Source organism: Sinocyclocheilus anshuiensis, unplaced genomic scaffold (genome assembly GCF_001515605.1).
Source record: "Sinocyclocheilus anshuiensis isolate Anshui unplaced genomic scaffold, SAMN03320099.WGS_v1.1 scaffold185, whole genome shotgun sequence".
Taxonomy (NCBI): domain Eukaryota; kingdom Metazoa; phylum Chordata; class Actinopteri; order Cypriniformes; family Cyprinidae; genus Sinocyclocheilus; species Sinocyclocheilus anshuiensis.
In genome coordinates this window covers 631,257-638,701 of record NW_015539887.1, presented here as the reverse complement: position 1 = coordinate 638,701, position 7,445 = coordinate 631,257, and the positions used below count along the sequence as shown (strand labels likewise).

General features: G+C 37.2%; 1 protein-coding gene across 2 annotated transcripts in view; it reads left to right on the top strand.

Moving 5' to 3' along the window:
* Positions 1-11: 11 nt before the first annotated feature.
* The window catches only part of LOC107685532 (oxysterol-binding protein-related protein 3-like), an 83,011-nt gene continuing 75,577 nt past the window's right edge, over positions 12-7,445 (top strand). For both annotated transcript variants that reach the window (XM_016482146.1, XM_016482145.1), the window contains exon 1: positions 12-122. The gene's annotated coding sequence lies outside the window, so the exon portion shown is untranslated. The remainder of the gene's footprint in view (positions 123-7,445) is intronic.

Here is a 7,445-nt window from a genome sequence, read left to right as displayed (position 1 = left end):
ATACTACGTGCTGTTGACAAGATGCCGCATGGATACATTTCGTAGTTGTGAATTTCGCAGTTTTCTTATCCTCCGGAAGTGGCGGTCAGTTTGGTGTACCACCAGTAACTTCAGTTTAAAAGGTAAGTCAAAAACTTCCTCGATTTGGTGAACTGTCGTAGATAACTATGTCATTGCTTTTTTCTTGTGCTTTCCACAATTTTATTAGCCCTGCATGCCATGCAATCCGGAAACATGTCCATGCATGATTGCAAGTAATGTAATTACAAAGTCGATACAGATAATAATCTGCTGTTTTTAGGAAACTATTTGATCCCGGGCGTGGACGACAGGAATTCATGTAGTTATAACAAAACATTCCTTTTTTGATAAGATAAAACTCTTCTAACAGTGTATTAGTTTGAGAGTTGCGTAATGGTTGCATAGGCTATGTATTGTGAGGGTTGGTTGTCATTTATAAACAATAGTTACGCAATTAATGGCAATATATTACGGTATTTACTTAAATACACAAGGCGTCTTTATTTTGTAGACATGTCAAAGTTATTCTGCCATTTAAATGTTAGATCTTAGTACGCATGTGTCAGTATCAGAGTCCTTCTGTATTGATGACTTGATCTCTTTAGATGCAAATAGCTCATTAAAGTTGTAGTAGGAAATTTAGTGCTTGCACTTCTACATGTATTAAATGACAAGCACTCTAATGTACAACTTACAAGCTTATCTAACTGCCTCAGTAAAATGGCATGCTACTTAGAAGTGAAGATGATGGAGGTGATGATGGTTTGATTAGAAAAATGTATGTGAGAGGTCTGAGTGTGTGAACTACTGGCTGTTTGACTCTGAACACCATCTGAATGTGACAAGAAGCACTGTATCCATTAGAAATACACTCTTTTGTCATTTCCCAGTCACCATGGTAACAGATTGAGAAATGTGTTTTTCTATGTATGTACTAGTCCCAACAAGAACTGTGTGCCAGTTAAGTAATATTTTTTTATTCCTGCTACCACATGATTTAAAGAGACAACTGGCTGCTTCAGCGGCCAATTTGTGAATATTTTCACAGCAAGATAAATTGGGGGTGGACTGACTTTTATCTCCCTTCTCAGCCATTGAGAGTAGAAGCAATGAGGTGGATGCTCTCTCTTTCTTTCTCTCTCCCTCTCTCCTTATCTGTCACTTTCTATAAACAGTACTCCAAGAAACACAGACATCCAGACTTCAATATATTGCAGTTTTGGAAACCAAACACAACATCTGCACAAGACAGAGGGTTTCTGCAGAGATTTCTAAAACGATTATTTCACACCGTATGAAATTCAATGCATAATGAAATCCCAATATTTTATTGATGTACACGACAGAAATTTACACAGAGTCAGAGTGATTGTGTTTGTAAATTTCTTTAGCTTGTGACAGTGTTTCGAAACATGATTGGATAGAACAGGGTGTCAAATTGCCCTGTGCGTAGCTTGAACTCCAGTTGAATTTTGCAGCGATGTGTGAAAAGGCTTGTTTCTGACAGCCTGGACTGAAAATGGATCTGACAGGCTGCAGATGTCTTCAATAACATCTCAAATTATAAATGACAGCAGTTAATCCTGCCTCATGATTAGTGCCACCATGTCATGAGCCTATAACACCAACCTAATATGTTATTTAGTACAATATATTATATTTAAAAAATGTGGTAAAATTAAAAGTATATAAGAAGTTTTATATGTACATCAGTTGAATAACATAGCAGACATAATCCAAGAATGCATATTATGTACACATTAATTAACAACAAAAATGTAAAAAATGCATCTATCTGAATAAAGTAATATCTTACATTATCTTTATTTAAAGACTTTTATCTAATAGGCTATTGATGCATTTGCATTTAATTATAAATTAAATGTGTTTGATAATGCTATAATGTAAATCAGTTCATTAGATTTTTGGTTTTTACATAGTTTTAGGCAATAACTGTGGTCTAAAATTATAAATATTTATATTTAATCAACAGTCAAAGTTTTTATGCTTTATATACTTTAAATATTATTTATTTACATCTTTTTTACATCAACATTAATAGTGGTTGAACGGATCATAGTTGATCCGTGATCTGTATGGAGCAAGCCCCATGTTTTGGCACGCATGTGATCCGCAGATTAATTGCAAAATTGAACCATAATAGAGTGAAAGTTTATCATTTATTCATGTTTACACACGCAAGCGATTTTAAACCATTCCAGCAAAAGAAAAGGCGAAAGGGTTTTCTATGCGCACAGCCGCACACGCAGAGAGGCGCGTTTCAGACTGTGCACAAACACTGAAATGAATCCTCTTTTGTATCTCCTTGTGTTTGAACAGACACACATACACATCAAATTATGTCAAAATACCGATCTCGACAATCATTCTGATAAATGCAATTGGGTATGTCTTAAGTGAACAAGAACAGCTGACAAAGAAATCAGATGTGTATCAGTGCATTTGTCCAGTTTATTGTACAGTCTTCTGGACATTACGTCAACCCCACTTGCCAATGCCATGTCATTAAATATGGTAATAATTCAAATTAAATAAAGGTTTTATTTATAAATTTAAGATTCAAGAGGTCTGCTCATATAGCTGCGAGCTTTAGAGTCCTACCTCAGTTGTAAGGGGATAAGATCATCAATGTCCATAGACTATAGTCCTTTCTCGTAAAAATAACCTAAAAGAAAGTTCCATATCATCCATTCAGCCTTCTATTTCTGTGCTTGGTATGTCCCAGTCTGGACAAACCTAAAGGATGCATTAGAGGCTGTAATTTCCTTTTCCATCAATATTGTATGTATTATGGTACCATTATGGTGCACTTTCCATTTCTTCAACTCTTGTACAGCTTCTCCGTTTCCCACTGTGCAGTCCAGCTCTCAGGTTAGTGGCTGTGAGTGTGAAAAATGCTGCTCGAAATACAATCTACAAATATAACTTTAAGCTAAACTGTGGGAACATGACTGGGCCAAAGTGCTCAGAAAGAATTCACGAGGACAACCACATAGACGTTTATTGGCTTTTTGGTTTCACCTATCACCTATTGCGACTGCAGCTGTGCAGGTAATCTTGCTCAGTATGGGGCCGCACATAGCTGTGTCCTTTAACAAGAAAACACACACCTTTATTTTCCCACCACAGCTCAGGACCGCTTTACGAAACCACACACACTGTTGCCATAGTCACAGTGTGAGGTGAAATAAGCTGAGTTTGATAAGAGACATCAGGAGGGTGGTAGTGGTCTGATTCTGTGATTCTTTCATTCTTTACTTATGGGAACTTCTCTACGATCTCAGCTGTGTATAGGAAATGTGTTGTGGATAGTGCGAGTTTGTATAGGGCTTTGAGAGCAGATGCTGTGGTTGCTCAAGCACAGTGGCAGGTGTTGCCTCCGTCTGCCTTCCTCATCCATTAAAGATGTGATTTCTAAACCTAAACAGGTGGGTGAGGTTACAGCTAGATGGAAAGACACCATTCTGTCTCAGACTTGTCTGGTTTTCTGGTATTCGTATGTTGCTTATTTAAAGTAATTTGTGCTTGCATCACCTCAGCTGAGGCAAAATCTGATATCTTTGTGTTTAAGACTTGACTTAATGACATATAGTCTCATCATGTCAGTTCAGACAGTCTGCGTTGTAGACAGCCGATGTCAATAGCTCAGCTCAACTTTCCTTTGGTGTCATTTAATTGCTGTCTTTGTGTTGACGAAAGAGGGCAATTTCAACAATGAACTCTTTTTCCTTTACAGAAAACACAGCATTTAAATATTTCTATTATTACATTTATTTTACTTTATTTTATTGTATTTATGATGCTTCTAAAAGTCATTAAAAGACACCTCTTGCAAGAATTTCATCTTTAAAGCCACGGTGTAGCCCCGCCTCTACAAGTGACGTACGTGGTCATTCCCCCGCTGATTGGCTAAGGCCACTTTCAGTTGCGTCTGTGAACCGCTCGCAGAACCCACGCGCCCAACAGCACCGTTTATTTGCACAGTGAGCGCGAGGGAAGAGCATCTTCAAGACTCGTTTTTGACTCCGCAGTGATTACTTCATTTAATCATCTTATATCTACATGTCGAATAATAGCTATTTGTTACAATATTTAATTGTATCTAGTTTTATTGCTTCGAGGTCTGTTACGTGTGGTACTGTAACGTTTTCATTTTTTAGTACCGACTTGGTACCGAAATACCGGGTCTTTTGACAACACTAGTCCCAAATGTTTTGAAGAATGTTTAAATCCAGAGAAATAAGTATTTTTAGCTAGTGTAACAAACCGTGTCCATAGTGTCATTGCATCACCTGCCAATGACTTCATACACCCTCGATTTTTCCGGTTTTATTTTGTTGAAAACATGGAAACCCCAAAGACATTTTAATATGTTATGCATTTTATTAGACAGGTGACGAACGCACAGAGTAGCATTATAACAGAACTTTCAATACACTCAAATGTATCTAGTATAAAACAGCGCTGTTTTACCCCACATACGCATAACCGGAAGAAGCGGAACCGGTCGACTGTGGCATAATAAAAGCTCTGCTGCTTTCGAGCCGTGTATCGCGCTCGTCCTTCATTAGCAATCACTCCAGCGACCTCGTTTCGCTTCCACGACTTTTAGCCCCACCATGCTTCACACTACAGTGACCTTAATAAGTCTTTAATACATTAGCTCATCAATGAACATGATTTCGAGTCCCGTCGGATTGCATCGGCTGTGGGGAAGAAGACGACAACTCCCATGATTCCACACTCAATCATGGCATCATCAAACTACGCCTTTGTTTCTTGTTTGTTTTGAATATGCGCCCTCTTGCGACGAAAACTTACATATTTTGTGCCTTTAACAATGGAACTGTATTTCTAATTGTATTTAGGAACTCTGTTTGAGGGAATTAAATTGGCTCCTACTTCAGAGTAGGTTCTAAAACAGTTCTATAGGAACTGCCAGTGACATAAGTGTACACTGATTGGCCAAACGCATACGAAACATCAGCTACCCAGCATTTTTAAAAAGCCATGTAAAAATATTTACTCCACGAATATGGAAAACAGCAATAACTGCATGTAGCTACCTGATGTGTGCAGCATTGTGTTATTTTCTTAGCCACGATGATATGTAACACTGCAAGTTGTCATAGGAGATTTAGTCAGATTTTAATGCTTTTTCAATCGCCTAAATTGTGCATTTACATCCCATTTCCGTTATCCCGAAACCCACGACACAACAAAAACAGCTCTGATCACGGCTTCCTCCATCGGTTGTTGACATTTGTAAATGTAGCAAATAAAGGCATTGTTGTCGGTCTCTTCAGAGTTCCTGCTGCCGGTGCGAATGCAACCAGGAAAATGGCCCGAAGGAGAAATTGGTTCTTTAGGAACCACCATGCTGGCTAGTTCCTATAACTGAGTTCCTATAGAACTATGCAGTGCGAAAGCCACTTAAGTTTGTTCTCGCATGACACTCAAGCACATTTAAGCTTCCTCAAGAACCAGTGAGTTTGCTCACAGCCTTTGACCATATTTGATACGCTCTATTTGGAAAAACAAGCTAAATTAATTCAATTAAAGCTAAATGAAATCTGTTCATAATATAAAATAATGGGTTTGTAATAATGTGAGGGTTAGAAATAATAACCGAATTAAAATTTTTGTGTGATCTATCCCAAATAGGAACCAGAATTGTTACATTCCTTATACTTCCCATTTCTAGTTAGTAGTGACCAACCAATCCATATATAGCCTTTGCAGGGCTCCAGACTGCGACTAAAACGGTCGCATTTGCGACCAAAAATATAAATTTGCGAGTGAAGTTTTTGCTGAGGTCACCACTGGCGACTATATATATTTACATGTTATAACTTAAAAATTTGCATGTAATGCCTTTGTGTTTGCCTTGAGTGTTTTGCGATCACATATTTTGTTATGTTCACGTATTAAACTGAGACGATGCGCATCAAAGTTTTAGTGAAAAAAAGAGTTTCAAACAGTCCTCATCTCTGGCGAACAGCAGCGTTGTTGCACACCTGCTAAATGCAGCTCAGTTGTGCAGTGCGAGAGAGATGGAAATGACGGAGACATGCAAGTAAAAGTGCACAAAAGCAGAGTCTATTTTGTGCACAACTTGAACAAACTTTGAAGCGCACTTGCCGTCCAATATCGCAAAAAGCTTTGTGCTTTGTTACTTTTTAATAAACAAAGTACCAGCTTTAAAATTATTCCAAATTCATAACGAAGTTCAAACAATAAATACAGTTTTTGGCGCTTTTTAATGCGGCAGGCGCGATCGCTTTAGCGCCTCAGTTCAAGTGGCAAGTGAACCCATTTAATCTTTCTCTTTTCTACTATAGTACATAATGAACATGAATTAACATCAAAACGTAGGCTATTTTATAAGAGAGCCTACAGTACAACTTACTGAAATGTCTCATGTAAAAGCTCATTCAGTGTTTCAAACTGCCGAAAACGTGTAAAGCTTGTAAACATTGCAATGTAATACATTTACCTTAGAATAACCATTCGGTGTCCATAAGCTCATCAGTCAGCTAGAAAAATAACTATAAGGAGCATTTTGCTATACACTGTAAAACCCGATAAGATGAACATGAATTAACATCAAAAGGTAGGCTATTTTATAAGAGAGCCTACAGTACAACTTACTGAAATGTCTCATGTAAAAGCTCATTCAGTGTTTCAAACTGCGGACAACATGTAAAGCTTGTAAACATTACAACGTAATATACATTTAACTCAGAATAACCATTCAGTGTCCATAAGCTCATCAGTCAGCTAGAAAAATAACTATAAGGAGCATTTTGCTATACACTGTAAAACCCGATAAGTTCAGAATACTCAAAATTTGTGTGGACACCGATTACCTCAAAAAATGTAATTAAGCAACTCAAAATTTTCAAGTTAACATTAATTATAAATAACAATTAGGTCAAACTAAAAAGCTTAAATTTGTTTTTGCTTAATGTTTAAGTGCAGTGTACTTAAAATTATTGTTTATCATACGTAATGTTTTTCATTTACCAATTATTTTAATGCAGTAGTGCTTTATTAAATACAAATACTAACTAAAAAAAATACACTTATGAATAAAAAACACACACACAACTGTGGCTATACAATTGAGGATTTTTTATTCAGCCTTTTTTAAACCGCATGAACGGTGTATTTCTGAATGTCAAACACTGGAAGATCATCTCATCACAACTGCAGTGCTTGCAGGACTTGTAGTGGTTTCGTTGTCCATGATAACAAAATCAGCAGGAGAGGTGTTTGTGTCAGTGATGTCTGGCTCGCCCAATTCCTCCTGGAATAAGCACAGAGGGTAAAACTTTAACTTTAACTTCAGAGACTAAAAGTAGTAATTTATATTTACTGCCAATAGAGTGGGGGAACTATAA